The 13,016-nt window shown below is 35.3% G+C and overlaps 1 long non-coding RNA gene across 1 annotated transcript in view; it reads right to left on the reverse strand.

Annotated features, from left to right (window-relative positions):
- Positions 1–13,016, reverse strand: part of LOC306664793 — a 368,649-nt gene that overhangs the window by 325,059 nt on the left and 30,574 nt on the right. The window lies entirely within an intron of this gene.

Below are 13,016 nucleotides of genomic sequence, written 5' to 3' on the forward strand. Positions count from 1 at the left end.
GGGATCTCATTAATTCACCTCATATTATGAAGTCACCTAGTAAGAAGATGTCAATCCTCCATCCAAACAACTCCTCTTTACTTACATATCTATCATTAGAGACAAAAGCTACCAAACATCAGGGAAGGTCTGACACATGAGATCACATATATTCCACATAGAATCACAAGATTTGCTAATATATTCTTACAGAAATCAGAAGAGTACATTTGAAAATAAAATCTACATGTTTTAAAATATGGAGAATGTAATATTATAGTAAATTTGAGTTTCTTGTACAATTAAATACATACTGATCATACAACCCAGAAACTCTATTTCTAGATGTTTAGTCAGGATAAATTAAAACACATGTACATGAACACTTATAAATAAATGTTCACAGAAGCATTATTCAAAATATACTGTAAACTGAAATGTCCATCAACTAGTGAATGGATACACAAGTTTAGTAGCAGGCAACAAAACACTCAACAACAAAAAAGAATAAACAGCTGAAAAACACACAACATTATGCTAAATAAGAGAAGTTCATCAGAAAAAAATTACATATTGTGGAATTCATTTAAATAAAGTTCTAGACAGGCAAAACTAACATATCATGATAGAAGTCAGACCAGTGGACCCCTACAGCAGGTAATTAAGGGGATTAACTGCTAAAAGACACAAGGAAAATTGTTGGCATGCAGTTTCACAGTTGCATGCTTTTGTCAAAAGTCATTGAGCTATAGACCAAATGTGTGAATTTCATTGTTTAAATTTTAATTCAATAAAGTGAATTTTAACAAATGGATTAGACTTCAGATGTAGCTCAGTGATAGAGTACTTGCCTAGCATATGCAAGGGCCTGGGTTCAAACCTCAGCACTGCAAAAACAAATAAACCAACAAACAACCACCACCAAAAAAGAACCTCCCAAGCCAAAGTAAAAGAAAGAATCCAAAAATTTAAGAAATGGATTTATCATATTCAGCCTATACACACACACACCTATGTACCATGAAAGCTCAGAAAACTTTCTTTTCACCAAGATGTCAAGAAATACATTGGATAAGTGATTAGCTTCAGCATCTCAGCATACTTTAAAATGACCATCATCTAGTATCTCAGCATCTTTTCTGTGCTGGGGGTTGCTTTATGGAGTTTGGTAACATCGTTGTTGAGATGGGCTCCCTAGTACCAATAGAGATGGGGAATCCCAGAGTGAAAAGGGTCTTCTGGCAGCACTGACCCACCAAAGGAAAGTGGGTGCAATCACTGTCATGAGCAGCAGTGAAAACAGCAATCAGAATGACCTAAACTATAGGAATCTTTACTGTATCTAATTGACTATGGTGTCCTTAAATATGCTCCCTAATAAAATATGGTCTACATAACGTTTTAATCTATATAATACAAAATGCTTCAAGAACTGATGGCCAGAAAACTGAATACAGGGAAGAAAACTGACCCCTTCACCTGGTTCCCAGATCTAAGCCAGATCCAGCACTCTTTGAACTAAAGGGGAGACCAGGTTCCCTTGATAAGAGACCTTGCAATATGACCACAAATTGTGGTAAATCTTTTTCCAAACACTTTTCAGAAAGAAAAATTATCACTAGGAAATAAAGAATACTCAGATTTTGGAAGGATTAACTGATTCTAATCCCCAGGAAGCCAGTATAATAATCTCTTTTTTAAAAATAATGTTTGTAGACAGCTTTCCCTCTCTGTTCTAATCTTCCCTACATCTGTGAACATTGTTAAGAAAATATAAGACATTCCCTTCTTTGGTGCCAGCAGAAAGTTCACACCACATATGGGAACCCCCAACCTATTCCCACATTCTAACCAACATAAAAATCCTGAGTTAGTATAGCCATTTGGGAAAACATTATGGAGGTTCCTCAAAAAGTTAAAAATAGAAACTATAGTATGATCCAACAATCCTACTACTGGGTATATATTCAAAGGAAATGAATTCAGTATGTCAAAGAGATATCTGCATCCCCACGTTCATTGCAGCATTATTCACAATAATGATATGGAATCAATATAACTATCCATCTACAGACAAACCATGAAGAAAAAATATATATGTATGTACACACACACAACATAATAGTATTCAACTTTTTTAAAAAAGGAAAGCCTGTTGTTTGTGACAATATGAATGTTGTGTCTATCTACAATTAAAAATATTTTAAAAGTATACAAACTTCTGTTCAATAGGAGGAAAAAGTTCACAGAATCTATTATACAACTTGGTGAGTAGAATTAATAAGAATGTACCACATAGTTGAAAACTGCTAAGAGATTAGATTTTCAGAGTTCTTGCCACAAATAAATGATAAGTGTGTGTAGTGGGGGTAGATCCAGTCTCCTTTATTTATTTTCTCAAACCATTTTCAGACTGACTTGTGCAGGCTGCCAGGTTCTCCCCAGAAAACTTCATTATGTAATAAAACGTTTCATTCCCTTTTGATGTGTGTATGTGGTCATAAGTTTCAACATGCTAACCAAATTTTGAGTGTATGATCTACCTTCTTTCTGCTGGGCAAATCAAAATGCCATTGTAGTTTAGCAGAGTAGGAGCTTATTAACATGACTGTAATGGGTGAAGCGATTTCCCCATGCATATGTCTCCTCAGATTGATTCATTAATTCTTCCCTCAGTTTCTTGATATACAATTGAAATTGACATACTCATTTACTGACTTAAATCATCACTTTTGTGGGTATTGGGATGAGAAATATGATAGAGACAAGTATAAGTTCTGAAATTTTCTGTTCTTATCAGAATAGAAAAACACAAACAATACCTTTTATCTAAGGAAGCTAAACACATTACTGCCACCATCAAAGACTTGAAAAAATGCAATCTGTCAATTCTGTTACATCCTCATTTAACCTGCCTATTCTGCTTATGCAGCTAATGGAGGGATCTTAGAGAATAAAAACTTACCCAGGTGTTGATGACTGTCAGAGTTCTTTCTCCTGTTGGAGTATTTTACTGGAGCAAATTAACACAACCCTGGCTATGTATTTAGCATTTTTTCCTATACCATTTGAAAGTATAATGAGACACAGATATTTCTCACCAGAAAGGACAAAACTATACCTGCACTCTCACTTTTGTGAGCTGTGTCAACTTTCCGGCTCCCTAACCTAATGTAGTCTGTAGGGATCTTAATCATTGTACATTCCACAGAAAATATGGTCCACTATATTGATGACATCATGCTGATTGGAAAAGTTAAGGAAAAAATTGCAAGTATCATTGTAACACACACAGATGCCATAAGATGGAAAGAAAACCCATGGAAATGCAATTTTGTTACTGTGAAATTTCTAGGGATACAATGGTCTGGAGCATTCTTGGAAATTTTTTCTTAAGTAAAATACCAATTGTTATCCTTTGCACTGATTTTTGCTACAAAGGAGTCACTGGAATCTGTTGTCTTCATACAATTTTAGAAATAACATGCAATTTATTGGAGTGTGCTGCTCTAAATCATATACCATGAAACCCATATTGGGCTTAGAGTAAAGGAAGGCTATGCAGTAAGTCTAGGCTACTTTATAAGCTGATCTTCCAGTTGGTTCATACACCCCAGAAGATGTAATGATACTTGAAATGTTTTTAAAGAGCTGCTGTTTAGAACTTTTAACAAAACTGAAATAAATGATTAAAGCACAGGCACCTAGATTTTTGGAGCAGTCATATCCTTTTCTGCTCTAATCTTTTCTTTTGAAATAGACTTCATGACTCTGTATTTCAGATAATGTGCCCATTAAGAATCTTTAACTCCCCTGTTTTTGCAAAGAAGAATTTTAAACTCTCTTACTCAGTAATATGTGGGATATGACTCTGCAACAACTCCAGACTCCTTTGCCAGCAGATTCCCATTAGGTTATTTCAATAAAGGAAAACAGGGGGAAATTTGTTAAGTCAGAAGCTCATAATTTACATAATGTCATTTAGAATGGAAAAGTAATTTTTAATGCAATTTTAATTCAGAGTTTGAGTTTACAAAATTTACTTTATTGGCATTGGCCCCAAAGTGTAAGTTGAAAGACAATTTATAATATTTTATAATGAGAATACATTAAATCAAAATTAAACTCAATATTAAATATTTTATACTAGTTATATTGAACTCTTTGTGCTGTACATGTATGTGCTCAAGAAACAAACAAGTGTTACTGGATCTACATACTTAACGTATAACTATTATTTGCCTCCCTAATAAAAACTCAAAAGATTTATAATGTTAATAATTCAGTTAAGTCTACTCTCCCTTAAAGAGCTACTAGATCTCCAAGACTACTCAAACTTGTGCCTAGGAAACACACACACACACACACAAACACACACACACACACACACACACAGTGTTTCATAACTGAATTTAAAGGTATAATCCTGCATTTTTAAGTTGCCCAAGGTACTCATGTTTCTATGAGTGCCAAAATTAACAAATCTCTGCAGTATTCCTCTAGAGACTGATTACATATCTTCGCATGATTTATCGCCCTCCTATGACCGGCAAGTGGACAGTCTGCAACATTCGTTTGTAGGATCTCTGTCCTGGGGCTTTAGTAAACCTTGGTGTTTGCCTTGTGTCATGCAGGTGTCCAGTACAACTTATTTGATTTGGTCCCAAGGGCACTCAGTGTAAAACAAAGGTTAGAAAAAGATATGGTAAACAGTGGGAAAGAAAAGGAAGTTAATTATGCTGGGTGAAAGGCCACAGAATTCTGTTTTAGCACCTGCAAAAGTATGCCAATATTTATATAACAATCTCCTGGGATTTATGGGAGCTGTCAATTTTTAAGACACTCTACCTTTCCTTTATGTTTTTTTTCTTCCAGCCATCTGGGGGTAATATGTGTAGAGAGGGGATAATCTGACAAAGTATGAAACACAACAAACTGTAAGACTTTGAACCTTGTATAACAAAATACAAAAACAAAGATCAAAGCCACAAGGCACACTGGATGACTGTTTGGTTTTTTAAAAGAACAGCCCAAAGCAAGGAAAAAAATTTCCCGACTTCTAAACAATCACAGTATCAGCAAAGTGTAAACACAAGCATGTTTATCTTATACCTACCACAGAATCTCCTTGTGTCCCTTTCCTGTTTAAGTCTTTCGCCAGCTGGACGCACAGCACACTGGGCAGCCTGCTTTAATTTGCTCAGAATGAGAGATTATTTTGAAGTTCTGGGGGTACTTCTTATGAAGTCAAATCCAAGAAAACAAACTCACATGTGTAAATGTGTAAATCTACAAAAACTGGATACACAATATGATGAAAATGAATTCCATGAAATGCAAAAAAAAAAAAGTCCAAGCAATTTAGATTTTAATGGTGATAAAGGACTTTCAGTCTTTGAAGAGAGAAATTTCTTCACTCTGTGTGAAGACACTTTGATGGTGTTGTTGGGTGTTTTCTTCCACAAGTTTAATGTGGAGGAGAGAAGATAAATGTTTTTGTCTGAGTAGGAAGGCAGCATCTTCACTTAACAGACATGAGAGAGACTCATTTTCCAGCTTTTCTACATGACTCTCTAAAGGCATAAGGTAATATTTTATCCTATTATTCTTAAATCAAATGTATGACTCTAGTTGATACAGGTTCTTTTTTTATCAACTCTATAATAGAAACCTTTAAAAATTGCCCTTGGTATCCAGAGAATTGAGCTCAATGTCAATACAGTTTCATACTGATTCATAAAAAGAAAACTGAAACAAAACATATAAAATGTGACCTGAAGACAAACAAATTTAATATGTTTTTAAATTCTATAATCATTGCATTTTGTTGCTGGCCATGAACACAGGATATTTTTGAAACCCAACTTCATCTTTAAGTCAAATGCCTTTTCAAAAGTGTCTGAAATTCCCTTCCTTTCCATTTCAACCTCTCTCTAACCAGGGCTTATATATATAGGGAAATTTCTTGATATCACTAAATCTGTTCTTGACATTTGTGGAGCCTGAATCAAGAGTACAAATGAAAATACATATGCTATTTGTCTACATATTTACAAGTCATAAATCAAGCTATCAAACCATTAAATAAAATGTATACTGTCTTCCTGTCTTGAAATACATATTTTTTAGTAATCAGAAAGGCTAAGTTTGAACTTAATTTTCATATTCTTCAAAGTTCTGCCCCAGAACTTGATAGCACAGGGAGAGCCTGCTCCTAACCAGCATCCTATGGCCTACTTTCTTTTTCCTCCTACTGTCAACTGCAAACCACACCATAAGATGTCTTGCACGGCCACTTCAGCCTGCATGTCCAAGTGCTGTCCCTTAATTCCCAGCACATGCAGTTTTCCACTGTTTTGCCCTTTGGGTGTAGGCATGACTGGGTTGCTTGACCCATCCTTGTGAGGAAAGACCTGAGTAAAAGACTTGTAGACCCTCAAAGTGTGTTTGGGGCCAGCCACCCAAAGAATTGGAGATCCTAGATACCCAGGGGCTGTGATATATGCTCTAGGTGTATACAACCCGTACTCCAGAGAGGGAATGCAGCTGCAGGACAGTGCAAAGCTGGTCCTTTCAATGCACAGGGGCCTGGACAGGAGACTTCCCTGCCCTGATCTACTGGTGATAGTAGAATTTCCACTGCTCTGCCACCTTTAATTTATTCCACATGCAAATGTCATATCTAAAATTGCCTTCATTATGAGTTCCTGATTATATATTCACTTTCTCCTGAATTCTGTAACTTTGTTACAAAAGCATCACAATCCAAATATTTGTTTAATATAGAAACTTTAGGGTCATCATAGACTCTTCTCTTTCCTCACCATTTATTTCCAATCCTCTTGATTCTGGTAGGTTTTATTTGGGGGTGGGGGTGGTTTGTGGGGGGCACTGGGGATTGAACCCAAGAGTACTTTACCATTGAGCAACATCTCCAGCCCTTGTTATCTTTTAGAGACAGAGTTTCACTAATCCTCTTGATTGATTAGCTGAAACACCTTTAGCATCAGTAAGCTGTTTCCAATTCAAGTAGTCATCGTATTAGGTAAAGCCCTCTTTATTTTTCTGGACTATAACAGTAGCCTCTTTGATGATTTTTATGCACATCATGTCCTAATTCAATTTATTCCCTGCCATTTTAAAAGCATATTTGTAATCAAGTCATTATTATCTATAAGTAGCTCTTATGCCCACCAACTACAAAAAGAATAAAGCAAGCATATAAGTTCAACATGGGCTGTCCTTTCCACTGTGGCCACAGACTCATCAGCAGCCATTCTTCCCCAGGCCCCATGCTGCCCTTCTCTTTGGCCACATTGTGCTACCCATCATTTTTAGAATATCTCATGCCCTTTCATTTATTCTTTGTGCATGCTATTTAATTGCCTGGGATACTTTTTTTATTATTTCTAATGCGTATGGACCATTTCTCACCCTCCACATTCAGCTCAGATAGCCCTACTTCCATATAGACCTCTTGAGCCCCAGCCAGCTTTAATAATTATCTCTTCCCTCATCCGTATCTTGATTGGATTTTATTTCTATTTTACAACATTTATCAAATTAAAATAATTTATATTGAGCTCAGATAAATGATAGAAGTGATTGTTCAATTGAAATTAATACTCTCTTCATTTGAATGTCCCTAGGAAGCACACCCTGAAACAAAGATTTGTGTGCAAATATTTCTTTGAGAAATGCAGGAATCACTGACAGGGAGTAAAAAAGTGACAAAGCAAAGGAAGCTAGCCAACAAAATTTAGATCAGCAAGCCAGATAATATAAGCAACTACAGCTTGTGCTGTATGTCCTACCAAAACAGAGGCAGCTAGGATACTCTCTCTCCCACCTCAGTGGCTAACTGCTGCTCCCACTGGGCATTAGTTTCCCCACACTGTGGGGGCTTTCCACATAGAGTGGCCTTCCTCTTTGGAGAAAAAACACTTAGGTATATCACTAGACAGTTGGAGATTATGTAGAGCACTGTATTGAGCCTCTTATCAGATCCTAGAGACCCACATGTAGAATCCTCTTCTCTCTGTGAGAGTATACAGTAAGCAGGGAATAAGGGTTTATGAGTCTTCCATCACTGCCAGTTTGTTCCTTACTAGTTAGCCACTGTGGCAAAAAGTTATACTTAAAGGTAGCTATATTGTTCCAGCCATTTCACAGAGGAAGAAACCAATGCTCAGAGAATTTAATTCACAGAATTTAGGTGACAAAGATCCAGATAAGGCATTGTAACCCAGGTACTTAAAAGAAAATTCAAATGCATACTACAGAGATGATGGCAAAATTTATCTGGCTATTAATGCTTAATTTTAGAGTCAAATGTCAATTAAGCTGAACCTATTTTGTCATTTCTGTGCCTAATTTAGAAAAGTACATTTGACCTGAAAATTTCGAAACCTAAATATGAGCATTAGTTACCTATAAATTAGTAGTTATGAGGATAATTAGTAAAAATAATGTATGTCTTATAGTTTTCAAAAATCAAAGATAAAAAATCACAGTGCATCAGTAAGCAGACACTGAATTTCATTATAAAATACTAAAACATGTTCTGAATGCCTAAATATATGTCATTATTAGAAAAACAATGAATTCTTAACTCTAATTTTAATATTTTTATTTTTATTTTATATTTTTATTTTATATTTTTATTTTTTATTTTATATTTTTTCCAAGAGGCTCTCAACCACTGAGCCACATCTCCAGCCCTTTATTTTTTTATTTTGCAACAGGGTCTTACTAAATTGCTTAGGCCTTGCTAAATTGTTGAGGCTGGCTTCGAACTTGCAACTTCCCTGCCTCAGCCTCCCAAACCAATGAGATTACAGGTGTGTGCCACAGCAGCCAGCTATGGTTAGTATTTTTGAAGAAAACATTAAACATAAATAAATAGATATATGTCTCTGTAGAGTTAATAGCTAAAAACTCCCCAACATTTTGAAATAGGTTTTTATAAATTATAGTATAAATCCTGGTGACTGTATATTTGAGTGATAATTTTCATTTCTCCAAATTTAACAATTTACTTTCAACCTTTTTGGAAGCAAAGGATTTCAATATCTACAGTGTAAGCCCAGCTAGTACCCCCATAGTTCACTCTGATAGTCATTAGGCCAGTCTTGTTCACTGCCCCTAAAAGAGGGAGCAACTCTTCAAACTTTTCAAATTATTTGGATGAATAAGCAGTAATATAAAATAATATTAACTATTTTGCTGAAAAGCCCAGTAGAAAATTAGGGTCAAGTCACTTTCAATTTAAAATAATGCCAAGAAGTAAATATTGTGGTTCCGGATAATTCCTAAGCAAAAGTTTCTCTTAAATGAGTTTTTAAACATTTTAAAGAAAAATTTGATATAATCAGCAATATTCTTAGTTCAAGATTTATACAGGTATGTGTATAATTTATATTGAGTGACTTTCGTTTATCAACTTTGGTAAAGATCCTATCTCTGATTTGGAGGGGAGGAAACAAACAAACAAACAAATAAAAACAAAGAAAATTTAACTTGCTGATCAAATAGAGATCACCAGAATGAAATAGTAAAGCAAAATCTCTGGTAAATAAATATCTCTAGGTAAATAAGATATCTAAGAACAGACAATTCATGTTTTTAATAGAAATAAAACATTTGTGATATAGTCCAAGTGTGTAATTATCAAGCAGAGGTATGGCATATTTAATGATGTATCTCAACAAAAATAAAAGGAAGGAAGAAAGGGAAAAGGGAAGAGAGGGAGGGAGAGAGGAAGGAAGGAAAAGAGAAAAAGTTAAGCAATGATAAATCTGCCACTAAATTTTTCATTAAAGTCATTTCCATTATTTAGTCGTATGAGCACATTCTAAAGAATCCATAAAATTCCTTTTCTCTAATTTGTATTCTGCATTTGTAAATTCTGTCTCAAGTAATATAAGCAATTGGGTGCAACATTTGCAAACTTTTATAAATACTGTTTTAATTACTCTATACTCCTGAATCCTTGTGTTTGGATTCAAGACAAAGTTGTCAAACATCATGAGAGCGTTTATTGCTTTGGAGTGGGACAGAACACTTGTATGGCACATCTGTGTTTTGGAAGCCTTCTCTATAAAACTCACACACACAGGATTATAGGTAATTTTATTCTTATATCAAAATGAATATCAGCTTCAGTAACTCTAGCACTTCACAAAATTTCAGCTTAAGCAAAAAATACTACTTTACAATTCCAAGTGGCTTCTGAATTCACTATATCCTCAACCTTGATAACAATCTTCTAAGAGGGAGAATTATTAAAAGGTGATGAATTGGAATTAACCAGTTTTAGCTCTAGCTTTAATTTTATTTACTAATTTGTTAATTTATCAAACAACTACTTCTTATGTTTCTTTTATTGGCACTGCTTGAGCTGAGCAAAAATAACACGAGACCCGACAAAAATAAGGACCTGTCCTTAAGGAATCACCAGCTGAGGGCATTTATCCTCCTCTCCTTTAAAGGATGTCTCCTGTCTCATGTGTGGAGCAAAGTCCCATAAATAGATCCTTTTTAAATTCTGATGGCATTCTTCCTACTAAAATTTAAAATTCATGACAGCTTACAGAACTTTGACTTATTTCCACTTCTGCCACCCACATCCATATTATAAAAACAGAACAGTTCCACTTCTGGAATCAGAAATTTGATTATCTTTTTCTGATCCAAATATTCCATTATTTCACTCTCTCACTATGACTATTTTTATAACAAGTGCAATTTCATATTCTCACCATCCTACAGTTCCTGTTCTCTCCCTTTTATTCACACTATCAGTGTACACTTTTTAAATTGTCTTCACAGAATTTCCTTTAGTACACAATTCATTTCCCATTGCTACTTCTCACCCCACACTAAAGCTGAATACTTTCTAAGATTTGTGTTCCTGTTCCTAGAACCAGGCAGTCTCCTGGGCACTGAAGGACAAAATCATACAACCCTGTTGATCTGTTTCATGACAAAGACATGGTCTGCAAAGTCATCTAGGTCACCAACCAGGCATAATAGTCTTCATAACTCATTTCCCTGAGATTACTGTAAATATTTAAGAAGTATCTAAGTCCTATAATGCCAGGTGCATTTACCACATTAACAACTTTAAAAAAAATTAATCCCTGCAGCAAGACTATTCATAGCTGTAATTCTTGGTCTATACTCCAGCCCATCCTCCTTGCTCAAGACTTAGCCTTCACCACCTCCTGAGATTGTGCTTCACTAACTTCATACTTTCTCCTTCATCCTCTACTTCTCCACTCTCTATCTCATGGTCAAGCCTACACCATAATATAGAATTTTTCCTTGACTTATAGTTGCCATTCTTCCTTTTACTTTTTTAAACAACTCATCTCCCCGAACACTTTATTTTTTTAATTAAATTTATTTCTCAACTGATACATAAAACACAGAAATCATACATATTAATCAAGTACTTTGTGATATATCAATATATGTGTAGACTGTGCAATCAGTTTAAACATATCTATCTCCTCAAATGTTTATAACTGTGACAAAAAAACATTCAAAATCATGGATAGCAATTGTGCACTGAATATTTCCTCTTACTTTTTATAGTCAAGATTCTCAGATCATTCTGCTAATAACTTTCTCTATTTTCTCATCAACCCAAGACTATCTACTTCCAACCCATTTCCAATGATATTGCTCACTAAGGACCTTCAAATTAAATTGAAATATGTTGTTAAACATATAACTTAACAGCACTGCTCTGCCTGATATTAATAACTTCCGCTTGAAATCTCTTCTTCCCTGATTTTCATGAACCCAACTATTTACTGATTTTCTGTCCTTTCTTTCAGATCACTCCTCTTTAGAGTGCTTTTTAGGGTTCTGTAACCTTCGTACACACCTTTGTAAGGGGTAAGTTCATGTTCCCCTTGGCCCTGACTTTTATGCTTGATACTCCATCTGATCATTTTCAATCACATCTGTGGTTTCATCTGGTACACAAATACTGCTGACCCCCAATCTGTATAATCATCTCAGATCTCCCTCCTATGCAACAGACCCAGGTATTCTTCAGCTTAATGGCCAACCAAATGTCAAATAATGGATTTTTATAAAGTACTCACCATGCAAATACTGCTTAGAATCGACACTGCTCTAAATAAACATTTAAATACACTTTTTCATTTGTTCTTTACAATAATCCTATGAGGCAATGCAATCTTTGTTTTCATTGTTGTTGTTGGTTGGGTTGGTTGGGTTGGTTTTGGTGCTGCGAGTAGAACCCAGAGCCTAAAGCATTCTAGGTGAGCACTCTACCACTGAGCTAGACCCCCAGCCCCATCCGCATTCTATAGATGAGAAAACTAAAGCTAAAAAAGTTCACCCAAGGACACATAGCTGATGGATGGTAAATAATATGTTAAATTGTCTTTTCTGAAGTCCTACCAGGACCCAAAGCTGGAGTCTTTCAAACCCTGGGAATGTTCTACTTCTACTTCTCTCCATTGGGCTGGATATCCCTCTTCTGTTTTCCCAGGCTCCCTACTTAGCACATTTTCTAATTGTTTTTTCCTTACTCTCCATCTTTCTAATTAGCTGCTTAAGGCCCAACTGCTTAAAGCTCCTTTATTTATGAACAAATGAAACCTAGCACAGTGCGTCCCACATAGTAGGCATTTAATTTTTGGCGAGTGAATTCATTTAAAAATATTTACGGAATATATCCTCTCATCATTTGCTTCACTGACCTCTGAGAAATTTTTTTCAGTACTGGGGATTACAACTAAACTACCTCCCCAACTCCTTTTATTTTTATTTTAAAACAGGGTCTCACTAAGTTGCTCAGGTTGTCCTTCAATTTGCAATCCTACTGCTTCAGTCTCCCAAGTCACTGGGAATACAGGTATCTGCCACCATGCTCAGCAACATTGCTAAATTTTGTATTTTTAAAAAATGTAATGTGTATGTAAATGCACATATATTATGTAGATCAAAAAAAGGGGACTATCTCTTCACTGACTCTTCACTACTGATAATAGTGGTGA

Source organism: Sciurus vulgaris, assembly GCF_902686455.1.
Source record: "Sciurus vulgaris genome assembly, chromosome: 6".
Classification (NCBI taxonomy): Eukaryota; Metazoa; Chordata; class Mammalia; order Rodentia; family Sciuridae; genus Sciurus; species Sciurus vulgaris.